This window comes from Cupressus sempervirens, chromosome 4, assembly GCF_028749045.1.
Source record: "Cupressus sempervirens isolate cs-2001-9-10 chromosome 4, ASM2874904v1, whole genome shotgun sequence".
Taxonomy (NCBI): Eukaryota; Viridiplantae; Streptophyta; class Pinopsida; order Cupressales; family Cupressaceae; genus Cupressus; species Cupressus sempervirens.
The window spans coordinates 35,643,411-35,667,380 of NC_143121.1; the positions used below are offsets into that span (position 1 = coordinate 35,643,411).

Below are 23,970 nucleotides of genomic sequence, written 5' to 3' on the forward strand. Positions count from 1 at the left end.
CCACGAAAATAGGGACCCCAAAATTGCAAGGTTTGGAAGGCTAAAGAGGATGTATGGAATATTCTACAAAAGGAGAAGGTGACCAATTTTTTGGGCATCTTCATGGATTTAAACCTCATGTTACCACGATGTTCTTCAAAAATTGGATAGAAGATAGGGTTTCTCTACATGGTGTCACTATGCATTTGATAGAGGAATTCATAGTAGAGGTTACGAGCTTACCAATGGAAGACATTAAGTTCAACAAAAAAATGAGCATTTCAAATGCTACGTTCAAGAAATTTCCCAAAATTGAAGCAGAGGAGAAAAACTTGGAGAAAAATGGGGATTTCTATGAATTGGACTAGATAAAGACCATTTGGTAGGATGTGCTCTCATGTACTTGTGAGTATTTTATTTTAGATGGTAGAGCTAAATGTGTGCATAAATTTCACTTTTTTTTCCTTAATCATTTTAGGCACAAAGATAGACTCTCATAGACTCTCATTTCCTTTTTATTTGAGATTCTCTCTTCTCCAAAGTTTGCAAGCTCATAGGAAAAAAGAGTTGCATCCTATTCTACATGAAGGATTGATCCTTCTTATAGAGGGTCACTATAAAAATATGGCCATTCTGTCCTCTCCTTCATTAGATAAAAAGAAGGGTTCTGCTACTAAAACTTACTCTATGAAGAGCAAGGGTGATGAGACTATTAAGGGTAAAAGGAGGAGTCTAAAACATGAAATCCAACATTCTCCTCAACATAATGTGGAAGAGACTATTGAATTTGAGAACTCAGAAAATAAGTAGGAGAAAAATCTACAGGAAGAGGAAAATATGAATGTGGGAGATTTCAATTCCAATTTGGAAGTCTACTTGGATAGCAAGGGAAAAAGTAGGAAGGAAGATGAGGAAGAGAATAGTGAGGAAAATACATGGTCGGGTTATGTTGGCAATGAGGGAAATGAGAGTGACCATTCCAAGGGGGGAAGGGATGATAAAGAGGAGATGGAGAAGGCTAAGGAGGACCCTATTAACATGAGGGAGGAGGAATAGACTGAGAAGGATGATTCTCTTGCTAGAGTAGAAGTGGAGACGGATAAAAATGACTCTCCTCAAAGGGATACTATGCTCCCCTTTTTGAATACTAAAACTCAAAGCTGATATCATGTTACAAGCTGACTCATGGAAGCATAATGAATTAATGAGTCTCAAAAGGAAAATGGAAAAGGTGCAGCAAAATTAGGATATGGACCATGCCAAGCTCAGTCAGATGGAAGTGCAGGTGGGAAACATACCAAATAAACTCAAGGACTATGAACAAAATCTTAGGTTGCTAATCAAGGAAAGTGGCAATAAAATGGAACAGGTAACCTCCAATATTTTTGTTGCTACTACAAATTTAGGAAAGTGCACCAATGAAGAAATTATATCTCTAGGGGGTCCTAGTAAGAGAACTAGGCAGAGTTCCAAGAAGAGGGTTATGGAGGCTGGTGGTGGATCAGCTATAGATTCCATTCAAGGTGCTATAGAGATTGGTAAAGAGGTGGTTAAAATGACTAAAGAGATGCAATAGTAGCTTTCACTAGTCTTTGGTCTCTGGTTTTTGTGCTTGTCTTGGTTATATTTATTGGTCTTGGTAAATGGTCTCTATTTTTGTTCTTTTCATCTAGTTTTTATTTGTTGTTTAAACTAGGTTCCAGGTCCTTGTAAAACTTGGATCCAATTTATGGATATTTGTTGTGGTTTTAGGTCCCTCTAAAACCTGATTTTGCTACTATTAAAACTACAGGTTTTAGGTCCTTGTAGAACCTAGTAGCACTTCATGTTTTATCTTTTCTATTTTTGTTAAAGGGCTTTAGGGTCCCTTCAAAACCTATTTTTACTATAATCTAGAAAAAACAATAGTGCAATACAAAAAATATGTTGATGCATGAAAAGACAAAACCTATATCAATCAAGTACCATTACTTGAGGGAGGAAGTACAAGACAAACAAGTAAGGCTTGAATATGTGAAGTCTAAAGAACAAATTATAGACATATTTACTATCATTTCCTAAGGATACTTTTGAATATTTAAGAGGTAAACTAGGGGTCTTCTCCTATCCAAAATTCACTAGGTGAAGGTGCATGTTACATCAATTATTGGATTAAAAAATATCTTTGTCGACTTGATGCAAGAGTTCACTCTTTAGGAGTTTTTTGAAGTTGTGGAGATGACTATGATGAAACTAATGTATAATATACATGCAAGGTACAAGGATGACTACAAGTTTTTATAATTTTTACTTCAAAACTTATATTTACCTTTGGTATTATTGTTAAAGGGGGGGAGATCTAGTGAGTAGAGAATCTATAAGGGGGAGAAGTATACCATGGGAGAACATCACTAAAGAAAACTGAGAAATCAATAAAAGAAGAAAACCAAGAGAAAATGAATAAGAAGAGATGTCAATAAGAAATATTGTGAACAAATGGGGAGTATGGTAACTCAAAGGGATATAATTACTAACAATCTGAAGATGATATCAAAATGAGTGATGCTTCTATTGAAAAAAAGGTTGAAGATCATATCCTAAGGGGGAAAAATGTTGAAGATTGTTGTTCTTGAATATAAAAACTAAGATACATAGGATCTGATGGTGAAGTAAAAGAGTTGAATAGTTGTATTGTTTTCAATGCATAAATTTGATTATCTTATGTAATATTTTGTAATGTAAAATCATATGTTGTATGTTTCCATAAATGCCAAAGGGGGGGATTGTTAGCCTCAATTGATGATGTAACTAAGAATGTTATGATTGTATGTAAAATAGTCATATCAATTGTTATATTGTCATTCAAATCAATCCTAGTTGATTAGACATTATGCTAACTTAGTTGAGTGCTATATCATTTTATTTAAGAAGAGGATTTCATTGATGAAAGGGATTTGAAGAAAGTATGATGGGAACATAGTTGAAAAGTATGGTATTAAATGGGAACTTGAATGTGTTGGATAGTGATAATGTAATGTTGGTTTGATTTTATTATTATCATATAATATTGTAATGTACTATGCTATACAACCTACAATGAGTGACAAGGTAAAATAAGTAAGATATTGTTCAATCGGTTAAGTGGGTTAAAAGTTCACTATTACCTGAGCAAGTTTAGTATGGACTAGTAATATATTACCCAAGTGAAATGTTATATTTACTAAGTAACAACAAGAAGAATGACTTTTGAATGAAGGAATCTAAGGATAAATTTTAATAGAAATAAAGAATGTTTAAGAAGTTCAAAGGCACAAGTGAAAGTTTCTTAAAAGTTCTATGACTAGAAAAATGGAATGAAGATCTAAGTGACTAAATGTAATGAACCTAGGATCAACAATTATGATTAAGCAATAATAACTGGAAGAATCTAGAAGTATAGAGACTACTATTTAAGGAGTAGTTGAGAAAGTTTTTGGATTTTGGTTGAATGTTGATTAAATGTTAAAGAATGAGATAAAAGTAAAAAAAAGCTTAAGAAAGAAGAGCCAGGTGAATCAAGTAGAGAAGGAAGAAGGTCAAAGCAGAGTTAAGTACAAAGTGAAAGAGTGAAGAAGTTAATCATCTAGTAAACATATTAGAGTAAAGAGATCAAAAAGAGATTAGGAAGAAAGGAGACTTGAACAATAAATGTAGTGATAAACCTTATGGATCAATTTGTATTGTTAATTTCTAATTATTGTAGAAGAAAAATATGATAAATCTAGTGGACCTAGCAAGTATGTGAAATCTTATATGGTAGCATCAAATAGTATTCTTTGTAAGTCCTGTAGAATGGACCACTTTCTAGACATAATCAAGGAATGATAAGGTTTAGATGATATTTGGTATAAATCCTTTAAAAAGGTCACATTAACAATGCATTTTTTAACCTTTTAACAAGGTTGGCTCCTAGAAGATCTCACTTTAGAAGAATGAACATTTTGGGTTTCCACTCCCATGTGGTTTTTCCCTTTGTAGGGTTTTTTGCATTAAAAATGTTGGTGTCAAACGTGTGATTTTTATGTTGCAAGTTATTTTTCATGTTATTTACCTTTTAATACAACCCAATAACAACTAGGTAATAGCTAAGTTTTATTACTAATACTCAATAAAGAAGTCATGAACAATAAATGAAAAGTTAGGATTAAAGTAATTATACGTGTTAATTAAGATGTTGAATGAGATCACCAAGTAAATTTTCATGATGTTTATGAAGTTTTTTGGTACTAAAAGTGTTTGAAGGGACTATAGGATAACTTAACATAACTGATTCAACCACCCCCCCACCATCTATTATCTAACACTTTCCTATCAAGGAATCAAGTGATACCTCCATCTTGTCTATGGTTCTCAATGCTTGAATGGTCAATACCCTTAATCATATTTATCAATACATTTCTTACATACTCATCTTCTAATATCACTATGTTACATGATCTGATGGATAGCATGATGTCATTTACTTATCATAGGCTTCAATCTCTTTGCCTTTTGAAATTCTCATGTCATCAGAATTTCCACTCATGTTCTTAACATTTTCCTCCATGACATGGTTATCTCTACCATGGATGAATTTTAGTTTCTCTTGCATTGTATATGGTATTTATAGTTCCTCTACATCTTTATACTCAGAGTCTAGTAAGGTACTGACTAGAACATCCATTGTGGTTGTCTGTATATCCTTCTCCTTGAACAAGTGTGCAATAAGTTGACCAAGTGATTCATCATATTTGACTTCTACATGGGTCTAGTAAGAATCTCTAAGATTCTTCACATGTAATCACATCTTTCTACACCTCAAGCTATAGTTCTTCATAGAGAATTTTGGTTCATCCTATTTAAACATCTTGATCTTTTCCTTGAGTTTTAAAACTCTCATCTCCTAGGGACCTAGGCTCTAATACCAATTTTTGGTCCCAACTATAGGTTAGTATACTAGAGGTGGGGGATGAATCAATATTCTCACTTTTCTTTTATTTCTACTTTAGATCACACTCACTTGTCTATGGGTTAGTTCTAGCTACAACTCAACTAGTTAGGATTAAGAAAAAACACATCACATAAGAAAATAAATCTCATGACATAGTATTTATCTCATGGAATTCTAGCTAGGGTAAGAACCTTGGTGTGTGATTCAATCCTCACAAGTTTTCACTATTCTCAAGTGCACCTAGTCACAAGCTTATCCCTTTTAAAATATTATGAAAAAACTACAAGGTGCCACATTGTTAGGGCATCTTGATGAGACCTATTAAAGTCTTTCCCTATTAGGAGCATCCTAATTAAAGGACATTAGAACACAAGTTAATTATCCACCATGTTAAGATATTTTTACAAAGAACCTATTAGGGTCCAGCCTTTACAAAAGTTTCTATTGAAAAGGTAAGTAATCAATAGAGAAATTGTTTAACAATTCATCTACTAATATTTTCTTGGTTTGGATCCACTTTTGGCTATCTAGACTAGTCTAGAACTATGCTTTTCCTTCTCTTGTCTTTGCAACTTCAATCTCTTATTACTTTTGTGCTTCCCTCTCTCTTCTTGTGCACATTATAGTCTTTTCTTTTTTCAAGGGAAACTCTCTTGTTCTAATCACAATCACTCCTTGAAGATGATCTATCTTTGATCAGTCACCTTCTCTTTTTGAGGTTTCTCTTTAGCTTTCTGGCTCTTTGGCTATTCACTTGGAAATCTAACTTTTACCCTTTCATCTTTGTTTTCATTTATACTCTTCTGTTTCTAGTCTCTTAGAGACCTAGGTTGGGAGATGAGCTCTCAAAGGTTTTTAGGGTTGTTTTGCATAGGTTTTCTAAATGGATATGTGCTAAAGAAAAGATTGGAAGATTTCCATTTTCTATTGGGGATTTGAAAATGATTTATTATGAACATTTGTAAAAGTTATGTATTGTAAAAGATCAAAAGTAGATCTTCATGTAATTTTTTGAATTGTTGTAAGGATCCAATGATGATTTTACTATTTGAAAGAACTTTTCAATGCTATGAATATATTTTAGCTTAAATATTTCTCGAAAATGAGTAAAAGTATTTGAAAATTTGTAGCATAATAATCTGTTAATAATTTGATATGTTTCCTTAAATTAATTTTAAGAATTGAAATTGAATATTATGTATGTTCAAATTTTTTCAAAATTGTTCAAAATTTTGGGCATAACATTTTGGTATCAAAGCCAGGTTGAGAAAATATTGGGGCAAAATGGGTTCATGATTGAATGTAGAAATATAACAATTTGCTTATATAAGTATTTTTATTTCCAATTGAAAACAAACTTTACATCTAATTGTTGTTGAAATGTTTTATTTTGTATTAATAGTAGAAATGTAATGAACTAAGAAAATGACTATTTTCTCATCTAGCTGTAAAACCCATAAATCAAAAAAATAAATTAAAGATTTAGTATTGGACTAAAAAATTTAAAATTTTAAATTTTAAAAAAATAAATGAGGTTAGTAAAGATATGTTTACATATCATGTGAAAAAGATAAAATTAAGAAAATATTGAATCTTTCACAATCTCCTCTTACACGCCACCACATAGTCATCTATGCATACACATATTGTTGGTGTTTTGAAACATCATGGTTTCAAATTACCTCGATGAGAACAAGATACATGTAGAGATACCTACTTCCCATCTTCAACTTACCCTTTCAAACACCAAGCCATCTATAAGGCTTGACCCTTCTTCTACTTCAAGTTCTGAAACCTAGGTAGGTGGACTTCAGATTCACTTATATGGTACCAATGCTAAAACACACACTTGAATCTAATAAAGTAGATTAAAAACCTTAATCTTCTAACAATTATGTAGAGATCTTAGACATGGAATAGCTAATAACATGGCAAAATAAATTGCTAAGCTAAGTGAGGGTATCTCATTTCAGTTCCTTCAACATTAGAGGGAATAATATTTGATTAATGATGTTGATTTTAGCAGAACATGATACGAACAACATAACACTCTAATTTTGTAGCTGTTCAGTGCCTTATCTATTGGGTAATCCCACAAACCTCTAACATAAATCCCTGAAAGTCATTGACATATCCCATACATTAGGACTTCTTGATCTACCTATTCACCTTGTGAATCAAACATCTGCATCTTTTTGAATCTCATACTTAACTTATCCCTTCATGTGATCTGCAATCCTATGATGATAAATCAAGCATTTACATAACTTCTTGAGTCATAAGCAAAATAAATCAACATATACAACCAATAGATTGCAAATAGTTTCATCCTCTTTGTTTACAAAACACAAAAGATCACAAACAACATGAATGGGAGACAAGATATCAAAATAAAGATAAACTTACTCTTTCATTTTCATTCATTTCTTTGAAAAAAATACAATTAGTTGCATGAAATTAAAATGTAAAACTACCTAACAGATCAAAACCATCTGTATTCCTATTTCTTGTTGTTCATCACAAGGGAAATTACTATTGGTCTTAGAGATCTGAGAAAAGTCAAGATTGGAACCTCTATAGTGGATCAAAAAGAAGGAGATATAGAAGATGAACAAAGTCCCAAATCTAATTTGGAAGTGACATGTGTCCACTTGAATCCTCATTCCCTAGAATTGTAGGGTATCTCTCACCTTTCTACCCATGAGATTTGATATTTTTTTCATCATTATTTTGTAACAAACCCAAAATATCTCTTCCTTGATGATGAAAACCCTTGTGTTAAAAAAATATCTTAGATGTATCATGAAATGCTCATAATACCTTGATTTTACTAACTTTGATGTGACAAAACTTTCCCATAATTGAATTCATGCTTTCTTTTATGTTCATTTAGTTCATCATTTTACTGGAAATCAGATTTGAACTACCCCAACTAAATGAAACTAAAAATTGGGTATCTAAGAAAAATCCTCACATAACTTGAACCAATGGCTTCCTATGCAAAAATAAACTCCAAAAACAGAATGTTCATTCTCTCCCATTTTTGGCAATAATAATAGTGCCACACTTACTGAGAATGCCCAGAATCTTAAAATGGAAAATAGGCTCCTCTTATAGCTTCAAACTACATTTTGGCATATATTTAACTTTTCCTAAAGTTTAAACTATAGGATTTAATCAAATTTTATTTAAAATTCTGGCTACATGTTTGGAAAAGGAAAACAATTAAAATATTTTTTCTTAAGCCTATTTGATTTTTTCCTCCCTTTTTGATCTGGGTCAAACATGTTTGATTGAGCTATAACACATGTCATACTCTGACTAGCCTATTTCGTACTTAGTCACCTAACACCCACTACATGGGCACCATGTATCACTACCTCATTAGTCCTCTATTCTATGACATGGCTGCCACATCATTAGTCACCATTTTGCTATCCTAGTTAGCATGTTGCCACATCATCGGTCACTATGTCACATGACATGTGATTAGGGTGCCATGTCATCATGACATAGCAACATTGCAACATGTGAGGTTGGTCGCCACATCAGCACCTCAAGAAGTATGCCACATCTAGGGTCCTTTTCCATGTGTCATTCCATAATTTTTTCATCAGTTTAGATGACACCACATATTACCACTTATCACTTTGTACTTGGTTGGATGCTACATAATGCTGATGTCATCACCTAGGATGACATGTTTGTTCAAAATTTCTATAAGTGTCCAACCAGCTGGGGTGAACCACGGGCATCATGACTTTTCAAAAGATCCATGTCTTTAAGACATTTAAGTAGTGTGTGCTTTTGTATTTAAACATTTAAAATTCTTCAGCTACATGAATGTGGGACTGAGCCTATTCATTATTTTTCTTTTACCCATTCTCTCTTGGCATCAACATGATAGCAGGCGATGGAAAACATATTGATATGCTCATTCCACATATCTTTACGACCTTTGTTACTCATATTATGGTGGATGGAATACATTGAAGTTCATGCAAATTTGCTAATGGAAACTGGCTTAGATGTGGTGCCCTACTTCTCCTACTATGAGTTACTCCCATGGTGGCTAGCTTTTGTGATTAATTTTCCCTAAATATCAAAGGCATTGTTTCTTTATTATTAGGCAAAAATGATACGATTTTGGGGAATTGACAAATCCAATGGGATGGGTGTCGCCCCCTATAAAACAAAATATGTTATTTTTAGAATAATGTTTATCTACATACATCTAAAAGTGGTGCAACTATAGAAAACTCATCCTCTGGTCTCTTCCATTAAGCCTCTAGGATAATTGTTGCTCCCCTTTATTGTAGATTTCACATAGTTTGCTTTTTCCACTTGCATGTGCCTTATTTCTTCTTCTCATTTGTTGTGTAAGGCTTCTTTATTTGAACTTTTCTCCCTTACGTCAAATGCTCCTCATATGCACTCAACTTTACCAGCATGGGATAAACTTTATACAAACATTTGCAAACCAAATAGCATTTGGTTACAAAATTTGAAAACTCCATCAAATTGTGACTCAAAAAATAAAACCTTGGAAATAATGGGTGGTCCCTTGCTAATGCAGCATTTCCTTCCCTTTGTTGGCACCTACTCTACCACTTATAACCAATTCAAGAATACTTAAATCCAAACAATCTTCTTCTTTTCTGTAATTGCAAAAGGGGCCTATGCAATTAACTATGGAAGTGGGGAGCTATAAAATCAATGTATGTCATATGAGAAAAATTCAAACTCTATGCTATACTTCTTCAATTGGCCTCCTTATGATTTTGATTAAGAAAAAAGTGCTCTCCTTCCTCTGTCATTTGTTGACATGTGCTCTATCCAACATTTTTAGAGTCAGCAATCAAGTAAGTAGGCCCTTTCAAGCTTGAAGAGATAGGAAAATTTAATCTTGGTGGCTCTTACATAAGGTTCATCTCCTATTATAGAGATGGAAAATGTTTGAAAAAGCTTAATTCAAATAATGAACTCTTAAGTCATATCTTTTACACCTTGGCTCATTCCAATTCAAATTGGGTATATTTGTGCTTTCCACATTGAATGCCTTTAGCCTAAACACTAGTGTTCCCACACTAATTATATGCAAATTTTGGATCTCGAATAATAAGATGTTCATTAGGGGGCATTATAATTGTTTAGATTATCCTAAAACTTATGTTGAACATTTTTTGATCCCCAATGACTTGTTAATTTAAGGAATTTAGCCAGTCCCCTAAAGTGGGTCCAGCTAAAAAAAACCTGAATTCAAATACCTAACACCTCAAATAGGCCTACTGAACATCTTGCACTAACTAGATTCAAATTTTAGCATTGATTTTTCATTGAAAACTCATTTCACCTCTTTCCACAACATGTCCATTTTGTGCTGAATAGTCTATAGGTTGGCTTTAAAAACTAACAAAAACACTTGATCAAGCCTTGAAATTAGACATGTAGATTCTCTCTTTTGTATTCTTGTACCCTACCAAGTCTTGTCTCATGATGAAGTCTCAGTTGAAAGATATTGATTATCAAAGTTTCTCTCTCAGAACTGCATACAAGAAAACAAGTTAGAAAATAATAAATCGTGTTTTATTTTGGCTTCAAAAATTGGGCAAACTAACACTTGGGGAGACAAAATCTGGGGCATTGGTTCACTATCACAAGGATAGTATAAATTTGGGATTTGGGCTCATTACGAATAACTAGGTGAATTTGGTGAGTGGTCAAAGTTGGCTACTCAGATTTTCCAAACTGGAATCACTAGAAGAAAAGTGATTTTTACAAATGAAATAGACTTGGGAAAGTGTGCAAATGGACTTGTAAAAAGTTGCAAACTAGCACACTTAAAGAATTTTCAGAGTAGAACAATATGGTACAATCCATTTGATCTCATCTATCATAGATTTAGAGTTATAACATCCTAAATAGGAGTACTGACCAATCTACAAATTATGACACCAGTACATTTGGAATTGTGTTTGAAAACTAATAAAAATGGATTCAACATAAGCTCAAAATTGAAACATAGCAACTCTCTAACCCCTAAATGCAATGCACTAGGAAATTTTGTCATTTCAGTCAACTAGGTCAAAGTTATAACAAGTCAAATAAGGCTTCCTAGAATTCTAAATAATTAGCATTAGCATGACAATAATAAATGACCAAATTTGAGGGATTCAAAACGTAGTCAAAACATATCAAAATGATTCAAAATATGAAATATAGGTTCTTTGGTATGGAGTCATAAAACATAAGTGGGTGCAAGATATTCAATAGAAAACAAAGCCTCCTATTGTTGTTTGACATTTAAGAAAAAATGTAATTTGAACATTGCTCAAAATAGAACTTCACAGAATGACTCAAAATGACAATTTATCTTAATGGAATGAGTGGATATAATGAATGCAACATTTTAAAAAAATTAAACACCTCTTTAGCCTTAAAAGGATAGTTGGGTACACATGCATTATAAAACACTTATAGGGCTTGCAAGCTTGGAATGGTACTCAAATTGGTGTTGGATACAATTGTCTAATTGTGTCTTGTCTTTGATGTTACACAAATGTCATACCAGTCATTAGTTAGTGGTCACCAAGCTCACTTGGTTAACAAGATAGCTTTCATTTTCTACTGAGCATTCCTGAAGATTACCCTATGAAGATAGTGTCTACTGAGCTCACTCGAGCATTGAAGGAATTCAAGCTGGAAATGGTGTTAACCGAGTTCATGTGGTTAGCAAAGAAAAGTTGGACAAATTTAGTGTTCACTAAGCTCACTTGGGTTCCAAAGGATATTTTTGTAAGTTCATAGTGTTAACCAACATTTTGTTGGTTAACACAAGAATTTTTCTCAGAACCAGTATTTACCGAGCAGGGTTAGCCAATGAAGGATTTTGTTGTTTTGGCATAAGAAGCTTATTTATTTTAAGTATTGTTTCTAGCCAACTATGGTAATGATTATTGCTTATTATAATTTGTAATTGAGATGACTTGACAATCTGGATGATATAAATGAAAGGTCAAGTTGATATTTTTAGTGTATGTGCAAGTATGAGTTGATTGGATTGAGAAAGAAAGAGTAAAAGTGACCTTGAAGGATAAGTAGGTATCCTTGTAGAGTAGAAAAGTATTATTTGATCAGGAAGGATCAAATATGAAGCAGAATAGAGATATGTAATTAGCAATTTAGTTGCATCACAATCAAGTCATTTCATTGTTACTCTCTAACCATTGTAGTAGTGATCTAAATCTCTTAATAGAGTTGGTTTAATAGCCAGTTGTAAATCCTCTAACAAGGTGATAGTTTCATTGAATTTTTTGAAGACCTCTTGTAAGGCCACTCCTTATAGGGTGATTAAATACTCTAACAATATTAAACCTAATAGTGTGTTTTGTAACCTTTAACTAGGTTGGCTCCTAATAGGGCTCACTTTACAAAAGTGAAAAATAGTAACTAGTTACATTGGTGGTTTTTCCCATACTAGGTTTTCATGTTAAATCCTAGTGTCTCATGTGTTCGTGTTATTTCTCTTATGCTTGCAAATTAATCATTGTAAAGGTCTAAGATTAGCTAAAAGTAAATCAAACTCTACATTTACCAAGTTATAACATTTTCTATGTGTTTACTGAATAACAACAACAATCAGATTTCTCAATTTTAATTTTATTATTGACATCTAAGAGATCTAGGATTTATTTTAGTGGTAACTAATTCAACCCCCTCTTAGTTAATCCTTCTATATTTCCAATAATTGGTATAAGAGCTTTTGGTGCTTCTAGGAAAGGTTTCAAGGACCTAAGCTAAAGATCAAGATGTCTTACAAGAGAGCAATTCCAAAGCTAAATAGAGACAATCTTTTAGCATGGCAGGGAGTCAAGAGATTTCATCTAGCCTCCATTAGTGATTCAAGCTTGAAATACCTTGATGAAGAATACACAACCTCTACTAGTACATTATCTATTGGAGATATTGCTGAGAAAAAGAACTATAACACCATGATGATTGATATTGCATCTACTCTTAGTTATGATGAATTTGATGATATCAAGGACTGCAAAACTACTTTTGGTATGTGTAAAAAGCTAAAGGAAATCTATGGTGGTGATGATAATGTGAGGAGAGCCAAAGAAAAAATCCTTAGAGGATAGTTTGATCAAATGAGAATGAGGGAAGATGAAAATGTTGCCAAATATGTGAAAAGAATCAAAGCTAGTGTCAATGCAATAAGAGCATATGGAGGAGTAATCAAGGATGAAACTATTGTAAGTAAAGTTCTTAGAACATTGTTTCCTATCTATGCAATTAGAGTATCCACTATTCAAGAAAAGAGATGTGAGCCAAATCACAAGATAATTTTGGATACCTTAGTAGGAAGATTGATAGCTTTTGAGCTAGACAACTTTGACAATTATGTTCCAGCTTCCAAGAATACTAAATCTACATTTGAAGCCAAACTTTCACTTAAAGAGAAAGGAAAGAAAATAAAGGACATTCAGTCAAAAAGTGAAGAAGAATAAGAGGAAAGTTCTAATAGTGATCTTGAAGTTGTTGAAGCTTTACTTGCAAGGAAATATTCTAGAAGTAGAGGAAAATAGAAAGGTAAAGTTCCCCTAATATGTTTTTCATGTGAAGAAATTGGTCACATTGCTACCAAGTGCCCAAACAAAGAAAGCAAGGGCGAAAAGAAAAGTCACAAGTTCAATGGCAAGAAGGATTTCAAAAATCTCAAATAATTTAATGATAAAGGTAAGAAGACTTTTTTTATGGCTAAAGATTATGATAATAATGAAGATGAAATAGTATACATTGTTGTGAAAGATGAATATGATGATGAAGAATATAAGATGGAACTTATCTCTCATATTAGTAAAAATGTCACATGGATCATAGATAGTGGATGTTCACATCATATGACTGGAGAGAAAATAAAGTTTGAACATTTTGAAGACTATGATGATGGTAGTGTAAGGTTTGGAAATAATGAACCTTGTTGCATAAAAGGGAAAGGCTAAATCTCATTAACCAAAGAACTTGTATGTGACAATGCCTATTAGGTTGAAGGACTAAAACATAATCTATTTAGTGTTGCATAACTGATCAACATTGGATTCAAGGTGGAATTCATGCATGGCAAGGTAAGATTACTGGATGACAAAGGTAATCTGATTAGATCAGGAAAAAAAAAAAGAGGTAACCTATTTTATCTTGATCTTGGTGATTGTTCATGTTTTATTTCTCAATTGGAAAATGAAAGTTGGATTGAGGCTATGAATCAAGAAATAGAACAAATAGAGAAGAACAAAACTTGGACCCTTTTTCCCAGGCCTAAACACAAAAATGTGATTGGAACAAAATGGGTATTCAAAAACAAGCTAAATGAAGATGGAAAAGTATTAAGAAATAAAGTAAGATTGGTGTGTAAAGGCTACTCTCAAGAAGAAGGAATTGATTATGGTGAGACTGTTGCTCCTGTTGCAAGATTAGAAGGTGTTAGGACTCTTCTTGCATATGCTACTCATAGAGGATTTAAAGTATATTAGATGGATGTTAAATCTACATTGAAAAACTAGAAGGTTTTGTTGATCCAGAAAAAAGGGACATGGTCTAAAAATTACACAAGGCACTGTATGGTCTGAAAGAAGCTCCTAGAGAATGGTATGAAAGGTTACATAACTACCTTATATAGATTGATTTTTAGAGAACTAATGATAACAGTAGTTTGTATATCAAGGAAGGACCAGATAACAAGATTGTATTGGTAGAAATATTTGTGGATGACACTCTATTTATAGGGAATGATGATCTATGCAAGAATTTTTAGAACAAATGAACAGAGAGTTTGAAATGTCCATGTTTGGTGAGATAAAAAAATTTGTTAGACTATAGATACAACAAAGAAAGAATGATATCTACATTACTCAATCTATGTATATCAAAGAGATACTCAAGAAATTTGGAATGGAAGATTCTAAACTAGGTGGAACCCCCATGTGTACTAGACTAAAAATTACCAAATATGGTGATTCAAAAGAGGTAGATTAGACCTTATACAGATCAATGATTGGAAAATTATAGTATGTAGTTCATACAAGGCCTGATGTTGCTTTAGCAGTTGGGATAGTAACAAGATTCTCAACTAAACCTAGAGAAAATTATATGATGGCAATCAAAATAATTTTGAGATATCTAAAAGGTACTAAAAACTATGGTTTATGGTATAAACTTGGAGGAAACTTAGACCTAAAGGTATTCACTAATGCTAATTAGGATGGAAATCTTGATGATAGAAAAAGTACAAGTGGTGTATTATTCTTTCTTGGTAAAATATTGGTATCTTGGACAAGCAAGAAGAAAAACTACAAATCCTAATCTACAGTAGAAGCATAATATGTTGTAGTAGTAGTAAATTGTTCTAACATTGGTTGGTTCAAATAGTTGTTGGAAGGCATGAATGTTGAGATCAAAGAACCAATTGTCATGTATTGTGATAACACCGGTGCAATTAACATATCAAAGAACCCAGTGATGCATTCCAAAACTAAGCACATTGTAATAAAATATCATTTTTTCAAAGAACTGGTATAGGACAAAGAAATTAGATTGGAATATACTCACACAAAAGAATAGATTGCAAACATATTCACCAAGCCATTACCTAAGGATGCATTCCTATATCTAAGAGGTAAGATAGTGGTCATTCTCCTATCTAAAGCTCACTAAATAAAATTTTAGTGATGCATCAATAGGAACCTAGTTGAAGATCAATCAGTTGATGTAGCATAGTCAAAGGGAGTATTGCATATGAATCAGTACTCAAGGTACATTCATACTAACTTGGTATGTGTTGTTTTTGGCATGTGTTGTCAAATAGGGAGAAGATTATTGTCATATCTTTCTAAAAATAATTTATATCTTTTGAGGGAGAATCACACTATCTTAGAAGTTATGTAATTCCTTCATAGAGGGAGATTACTGCATGAAAGAGAAAAGGATTTTTGGTGAAAATCTAAGAGGGATACACTTTTTATAGGTAAAAGTCCATTTCTCAAATTACATTGTGCTATGACATGTTGTGTTGCCATCAATGCCAAAGAGAAAAATTATTGGATATAATTCTCTAATTGTGTGTTGTCTTTGATGTTACACAAATGTCGTATTAGTTGTCATTTAGTGCTTACTGAGCTCACTTGGTTAGAAAAATAGTTTTCCTTGTCTACTGAGCATTCCTAAAGATTACTCTATGAAGACAGTGTCTATCGAGCTCACTCAAGTGTTAAAGGAATTCAGGCAAGAAATAGTGTTAACCAAGTTCACATGGTTAGAAAAGGAAAGTTGGATAGAGTTAGTGTTCACTAAGTTCACTTAGTTGCCAAAGGATATTTTTGTAAGTTTGGAGTGTTAACCAAGCTTCTGTTGGTTAATATAGAAAATCATCTCAAAACTAGTATTTAATGAGCAGGGTCGGCCAATGAAGGATTTTATTATTTTGGCATAAGAAGCTTATTTATTTTAAATATTGTTTCTAGTTGACTGTGGTAATGATTATTGGTTATTATAATTTTTAATTGAGCTAACTTGACAATCTAGATGATATAAATGAAAGGTCAAGTTGAAATTTTTAATCTGCGTGCAAGTATGTGTTGATTGGATTGAGAAAGAAAGAGTAAGAGAAAACTTGTATGATAAGAAAGTATCCTTATGGAGTAGAAAAGTATTATTTGATTAGGAAGGATCAAATATGAAGCAAAATAGAGATATGTAATTAGCAATTTATTTTCATCACAATCATTTCATTTCATTGTTACTCTCTAACCATTGTTGTAGTGATCTAAATCTCTTAACATGGTTTAACAACCAGTTGTAAATCCTCTAACAAAGTGACAGTTCCATTGAATTGTTTTAAGACCTCTTGCAAGGCCACTCCTTATAGAGTGATTAAATCCTCTAACAAGGTCACACCTAATAGTGTGTTTTTTAACCTTTAACTAGGTTGGCTCCTAATAGGGCTGACTTTAGAAGAGTGAAAAAAAAAAACTAGTTGTGATTTTTTCCATATTGGGTTTCCACATTAAATTCTAGTGTCTCATGTGTTCATGTTATTTCTCTTATACTTGCAAATTAATCACTATGAATGTTTAAGATCAGCTAAAAGTAAAGCACACTCTACATTTACTGAGTTACAACATTTTCTATGTGTTTATTGAATAACAACAACAATCAGATTTATCAGTTTTAATTTTATTATTGACATCTAAGGGATCTAGGATTTATTTTAGTGGTAACTGATTCACTCCCCTCTCTCAATTACTCCTATATTTCCAACAATCAAGAAGGCAATTTTGAGTCCCAACAGTTGCTCTATCTAGGGATCCATGTCCCTTATGGGCATGGAAAGGGTTTTTATCTTCTAGAAGAAGCAGACTACACACTTGACAACAAAAACTTGTCTCGAACAACTTTATTGAAAGCAAAAACAACTACTCCTAAGCTGTACAAACAATGGCCCCAGGCTATCGAAATTCAACCAAAACATTTACATCTATCATAGATCTGATTTTCATCTAAATTTTCATGAGGTAATCTGGAAACATCACTTCTATCAATGTCAATAATCGGATTAGCATTATGAATCAACTCATTTGGAAAAAATGAATCTACACCTTCTCTTTCATATCGCATATAAAATCTATGATCACTCTCTACAACTTTCTCATTCTAAATGTATTAATCAACATGCTCAAACATATTAGACTCAAATTGAAAATCATTTTCATCAAATGAATCATGCATGCTATCAATTTTGAACATGAAGGTTCCATATTCAACTTGGGAGAAAGGTCACACAAATCTTAAAATTGTGTATTCTTATGTATAACTAGATGGTATTTGAATTAGAAATTAGATTTTTACTCATAGATATCACCAATGTCAACATCTAAAATTAATCTAGAATCCTCCAACGGTTCTTTGAAATTAGCAAATGGATTAGTCATCACATTCGAGTATTCACCATAGAACTTGCCGCAAGGTGCATGCTGATTTTCAATAACAAAATTATCAAACACCTTGTTATCAACATTATAAGATGCAACATCATCATCACAATTTTCACTATCACATCTAGAAGAAGAACAATTCAACCTCTTACAATAGTAGGATAGTGTATCACAATCAAACTCATCCTCAACTAAATCTAAACATTCCATGTTCTCTTCAAAAAATGGGTTGATAACTCCATGCAAAGCTCCTTTGTAGATGTTATGATAAGTGATGTGTTGATCAACATCAAACTCTTCACCATGTAATGGATTAGTGAAAACCTTGAAACTATTTCTAACATCACTATCATAAACACTTTCAACATATGAAGAAGAAGAATCAGAATCATCATACAAAGACACACCATCCATTCCATCAATGAAGCATGTTGAATATAAATCAATGTTACTTGTATTTTCTTCATTAAGATGATCCAAATATCTTGCAAACTAATCATCTTTCATTTTATCAATAGGTGGTGATGCATTTATCTTAGAATCATTTGCATATTGCTGATTACTACTACATGCAACCTTATGACATTTATCTACACAATTAGGTAGTTTTTCCTTATAAATGATCTCTTTATCCTCATATTACATAGACAACTCTCCTTTACAACTTTCAACCTCAAGACAATTTGTATAATTCTGAAATGTACTTCACTTTCAGATTTAGAAAAGGAACTCATAGCTTTACTAGCATAGGAGTACTCACTTCCATCATTGCTTTCTTCTTCTCAATTTGCATTAGATTCATATGAAGATGAACATGTACTATCACTATCCTCCTCTTGAATTGAGTAACCAATCTCATCATTGTCTTCACATGATGATTCTTCATAACATATTGGATCAGCACCTTTTCCTTCATCACTTAAAACATAACTTTCAACCTCTTCATCCTCATACTGAGATGAATGCCTTGTAACCTCATGATTATTTATGTTGTCAACACAAAGAAAATCATCAATAGGAGAAGATGCAATTGAATTTGAATCTTGCATATATAACTTATCAATTGAAACCACGTTATCATCCACTACTAAAATACTACAAACATGTACACTCTATTCAGCAAGAATAAAATAATCTCTCCTTTGAAACCAAGAAACTTCATCTACACATGTCTTTAATTCTAAATTTTCAACAAAATTATCTACAAGAGTAGGGGTACCTACTTGTTGATCTGAATTTGAACACTCTTTATGACATTGATTTCTCCTTATGACTTCCTCTTGCTGGCAAATATTTCTCGACAAATGACTCTTAGTCAGTCCATACTTTATATTATTTTCAATCTCTATTATTTTCATGAATGCCTAATGTAAAGTCTTAGGTTCTTTATCTCTTAATAGATAACTCATCTTTTTATCAAATGAGTCAAGATAAACCACTAAACACACTTGATCATCTGGCTTACAATTTTTAGAAATCTCATTCAAAAATTTTGCAAATTTGATATTAAATTTAGGAACTAATTCATCACTCCTGATGTGAATCTTCAATAACTTCTCCAAATAATTAGAGATGCTTACTCTTTCCCCAAACTAATTCATGAAGGCTAAATGTAATTCATCCCAAGATGAAATAGAACATGCCAAAAAAAAAAAAAAACCAATATCTAGCATCACCTTCCAAAGTTTGAACAAAAAACTTCATATGCACATCTTCATGAGCAATCTCAAAAATCACTAAACATCTGAACATGATGACTAGCTGAATTTTCATGGTTCCCATTGAAATTAGGAATATGTTTTCTAAGATCATATGGCATAGGTTTTGGGAAACCATGAATGACATCAAAAAATAATGGCATGTATCTTTCAGCAGAAATAGATCTACAATCTTTATTCATGGGCTACATGCTAGATGAAAAGAAACTTACTATTTCTTGTAAACTTACAACTCATTCACCAATAATAATTTTAGAATTTGTAACTTGTAGTATATCTGAAAATTCTTCTACCAACTCAAAGTTTGAGACATACTTCAAAATATAAAAATATGTGTTGAGTCTATCCTTCACAAAGTATGTTGAAATGCATCAAACTGCTCTTCTATTTAGTGCTGAAAGTACCACTTGACGGAAATTTTTTTATGGAACTTGCTTTCATGGAAAGAAATCTCATGAAAGTGGAAAATACCTTGAGTTTTGATCCATGCAAGCTCAATCTACTAATTTGGAATGAGTGCAAAATTCATTTCTTCACACCATTGATCAAAAAAAGAAGTAGATCCACCATCTCCTTGAGGAGAAACAAATGAAATCACTATTGTGATTCATTCTTAATATTCAAATTTCTTATGACAGTAGATCACATACAACACTTCAAAACTTATCCGTCAAGAAGTCATATATTTTCTGTTCTTGCCTAAATGTTATCATAACTTTTGGATCTGCACAATTTAGTTAAAAACTCTTGAAAACATTTATATAGAACCAATTTTGACTAGTATAGAGATATTTAGAGATTTGCCACTCAAAAAAATGAGAAATATTTGAAACATGATTTACAACATGAAAAATTTGAATTGAACTTTCAACTTATGTGACTTGAAAATCATCAAACATTTAGAAGAGAGAGAAACCACTTTTGGTCAATTCTGACTCTGACTTTACAAAAATACTTTGAAAATAAAATCTAATTGAATTAATTGAAGATAGAACCTACTAGCAATACAATTTTCATTCAACCTTTAAAGATACTGTTGAGACTAAAAATTGCATGGTCAATTTTGAGAACCATTGAAAAAATCAAGCCCCATAAATGCCCTTTTGATGAGATTGTACCTGGTTGTTAATCTGAGGCCTAAGAGGTGTTTAATGCTTCTAAAACATTTCATTTAGTGCATCTATGTGTTCTATGAAGTTAAACTGACATTTTGAACCATTTTGCGAAGTCCCATTTTGAGCTAGTGTCAAAATTTGCAATTTTGCCCAAGTGTCAAATAGCGACCAGAGGCCCAGTTTGCATTTGAATATCTTTTAACCAGGAATGTTTCATGACCTTCCACTTTGGGGATATTTAGTGTCCATAATAGAGAACCTATGTTTCAGTTTTCAAGTCATTTCAAATCTGTTGGCTAGGTTTTGCACCCCACAAAGTTGGTCATTTACTGTTTTGTACATTTGTGTAGTTGTTCACAATTCTGGGAAGCCCTGTTCGACCAATCATATCTTTGACCCAGTTGACCCAAATGAAAAAATTCTTTTTGTATTATGTTCTAAGGGTCAGACACTTCATATGTTCAAATTTTGAGGTCATGACAAATCTATTTGATCAGTTTATGTTTTTTAGCATTGTTTGCCTGCAGGGTAATTGAAGTATGGATGTTCAGCAATTAAAATATTTTGATTGGGAAATCGTCATGGGCTGAGAATTTGTAGTGCAGTCAAGAATGTAGGATTGAACACTCAAATATGTAGGATTGAAAAATCATGCCAACTTTTGTGGCTTGGTTACTTGATTGGATCAGTTTTTAATGCCAGCTGGCGGGTCTCCAAACACAAATTCACAATTGATCAACAGGAGGGGAAAATCCTACAGATCTGTCATCACCTCTAGCTCAAGATATATCAACAATTATGTACACAAGTGGCACTAGTGGAGAACCAAAGGGTGTTTTTTTGACACATGAGGTACTTGCCTTAACCATAGCAGGAGCTGAATATGTATTTGAACACTTTCATGAAAAGATGATGACTGAGGATGTATATTTGTCTTTCCTTCCATTGGCTCATATATTTGATCAAATTATTGAGGAGTTCTTTTTTCATTGAGGGGCCCCTGTGGGATATTGGGAAGGGGATCCTAAACTACTGGCAGAAGATTTACTGGAGTTGAAGCCGACTTGTTTTGCAGGTGTCCCCAAGGTGTTTGATCGAATCTATGCAGGAGCAACAAAAACCATTAAAGAGAGCCACATAACAAGGAGAATGATTTTTAGTGCTCTCTATAACTACAAACTTAAATGGTTGAAACTAGGATGTAAGACATATGAAGTATCACCTTTTGTAGATGCAATTTTTTCTAGAAAGATTAAAGAAAGATTAGGAGGTCGAATTTGTCTTCTATTGTCAGGAGCAGCCCCCCTGGGTAATGCAGTGGAGGAATTTTTGAGGGTAACACTTTGTTGTCATGTCTTGCAAGGATATGGATTGATAGAAACTTGTGGATGGAGTTCTGTTTGTTTGCCAGATGAATTTTCAATGTTAGGAATAGTTGGACCTATAAGTCCAAATACAGAACTACGTCTGGAATCTGTCCCAAACATGGGTTATGATGCATTGGAAGCCATTCCCTAGGGAGAGATATGCTTTCAAGGAAAAACATTATTCACAGTGTATTACAAGAGAGATGACCTCACTAAAGAAGCTTATAAAGATGGTTGGTTCCATTCAAGGGATATTGGTGAAGTGCGGCCAAATGGAACATTGATAATCATTAATAGGAAGAAGAGCATGTTTAAACTCTCACAAGGAGAATATATCACAATAGAAAATCTTGAGAATGTTTATGCACTATGTTCCTATGTAGAAGAAATATGGATTTATGGCAGTAGCTTTGAATCATGGCTTGTAGTTGTAGTTGTTCCAAAAACTGTGGAGATTGAATCTTGGGCTAAAAAGAATGGTCTGAGGGGTGATTTCAATCAACTGTGCACGAAACCTAAACTGAAGTCCTTTTTACTCGAACAACTGACTAAAACTGCTAAAAAGAACAATCTTAAAGGATTTGAGTACATCAAGGCCATTCATATTGATCCTCAACCATTCCACGTGGAAAGAAATTTACTAACACCAACTGCCAAGAAAAAGGGAGATCCATGAAATGAGCAAAGTTGCAGGAAGAACTATAAAAGGGTATTATCCCACATTATTCATGTCGAGACCCTTTTAGTTCTTTAAATACAAGAACACATATAGTAATAGATGTCTTAAAGGACACGACCTTTTGAAGGCTGTGAGTTGCCTGTGTGGGCCCGTGATTTGACAGTTGGAAAGGACGTCCGTATGTGACTAAAGGTAAAATTTTAACCAAACATGCTTGTGCGATGATGTGGTGCCATTGAACCAGATGTTGCCACGTGGCGGATCGAGTAGCCCTCGCTATTTTTGCCAAGCGAAAGTTGCAGGGAAGATAATATAGCGAGTTAGCAAAAAATTGACATGTGTCGTCGACACAGTGCAAGGTGGACAAATTAACATGTGACACATGGTGATATGGTCAAACCAAGTTTGACCTGAGTGAAACATATGGGGGAATTTTCAAAGGTTTTAAAATTTTAATTTTTAAATTTTTTCTCAAAGATCACATCGGGTAGAATTTTTAAAATAAATTTTCACTTACCATATAGTTTGAAGCTATATAAAAGTTAATTTTTTTTCAAAACTACATGGAAGTCATGAACAAGACTAAGATTTTCAAAAGGCCATATCTAGAGCAATTTTTATCAAAAATAAGCACTCCAATATACCATCGGAACTGGGAAGAGCTGAATTTTTTGAATCTGAAGTCAGTTCTTGCACAAGTATTCACTAGTTCATGGTATAAGTCAATTTGTAAAATTCAGGGCATTGGTAACAGAACAAACATATTTGATGATTGAGCATTAGAGTTTGTTAGAGGGCAGATTAGCAAACCTTTTGAACCTTGACTATGGAGAAAAATGATCTGAAATGGTTATATGGGCTTCTTGAAGTCACTTTGTAACTAGTTTTTCACCTTTTACCCTGAACTCATCTTTAACATCAGAAATCAGTTATGATGGTGAATCAAATATCTCAGATATTTTTGCCTTGTAGAGCCATAATGAGGAGATTTTGATTTGCAGTTGAAGAAAGAAGGTTGAGAGAGTCTTTTGGCCTTCTTGGGAAGGAATTCTGAGGGTACAGATGTCAAGTGCAGATTCAATCTGAAATTTCTTTTCTCCTATATATCTCTCTTTCTTTCTCATTTAGGGTGTTCCGGTTTTTGCACTAGAGACCATTCTTCGGCATTTCTT

At 33.0% G+C, this 23,970-nt stretch overlaps 1 pseudogene; it reads left to right on the forward strand.

Annotated features, from left to right (window-relative positions):
• The window catches only part of LOC149559819 (long chain acyl-CoA synthetase 4 pseudogene), a 64,337-nt pseudogene extending 41,542 nt beyond the window's left edge, over nt 1-22,795 (forward strand).
• The last annotated feature ends 1,175 nt before the right edge of the window (nt 22,796-23,970 follow it).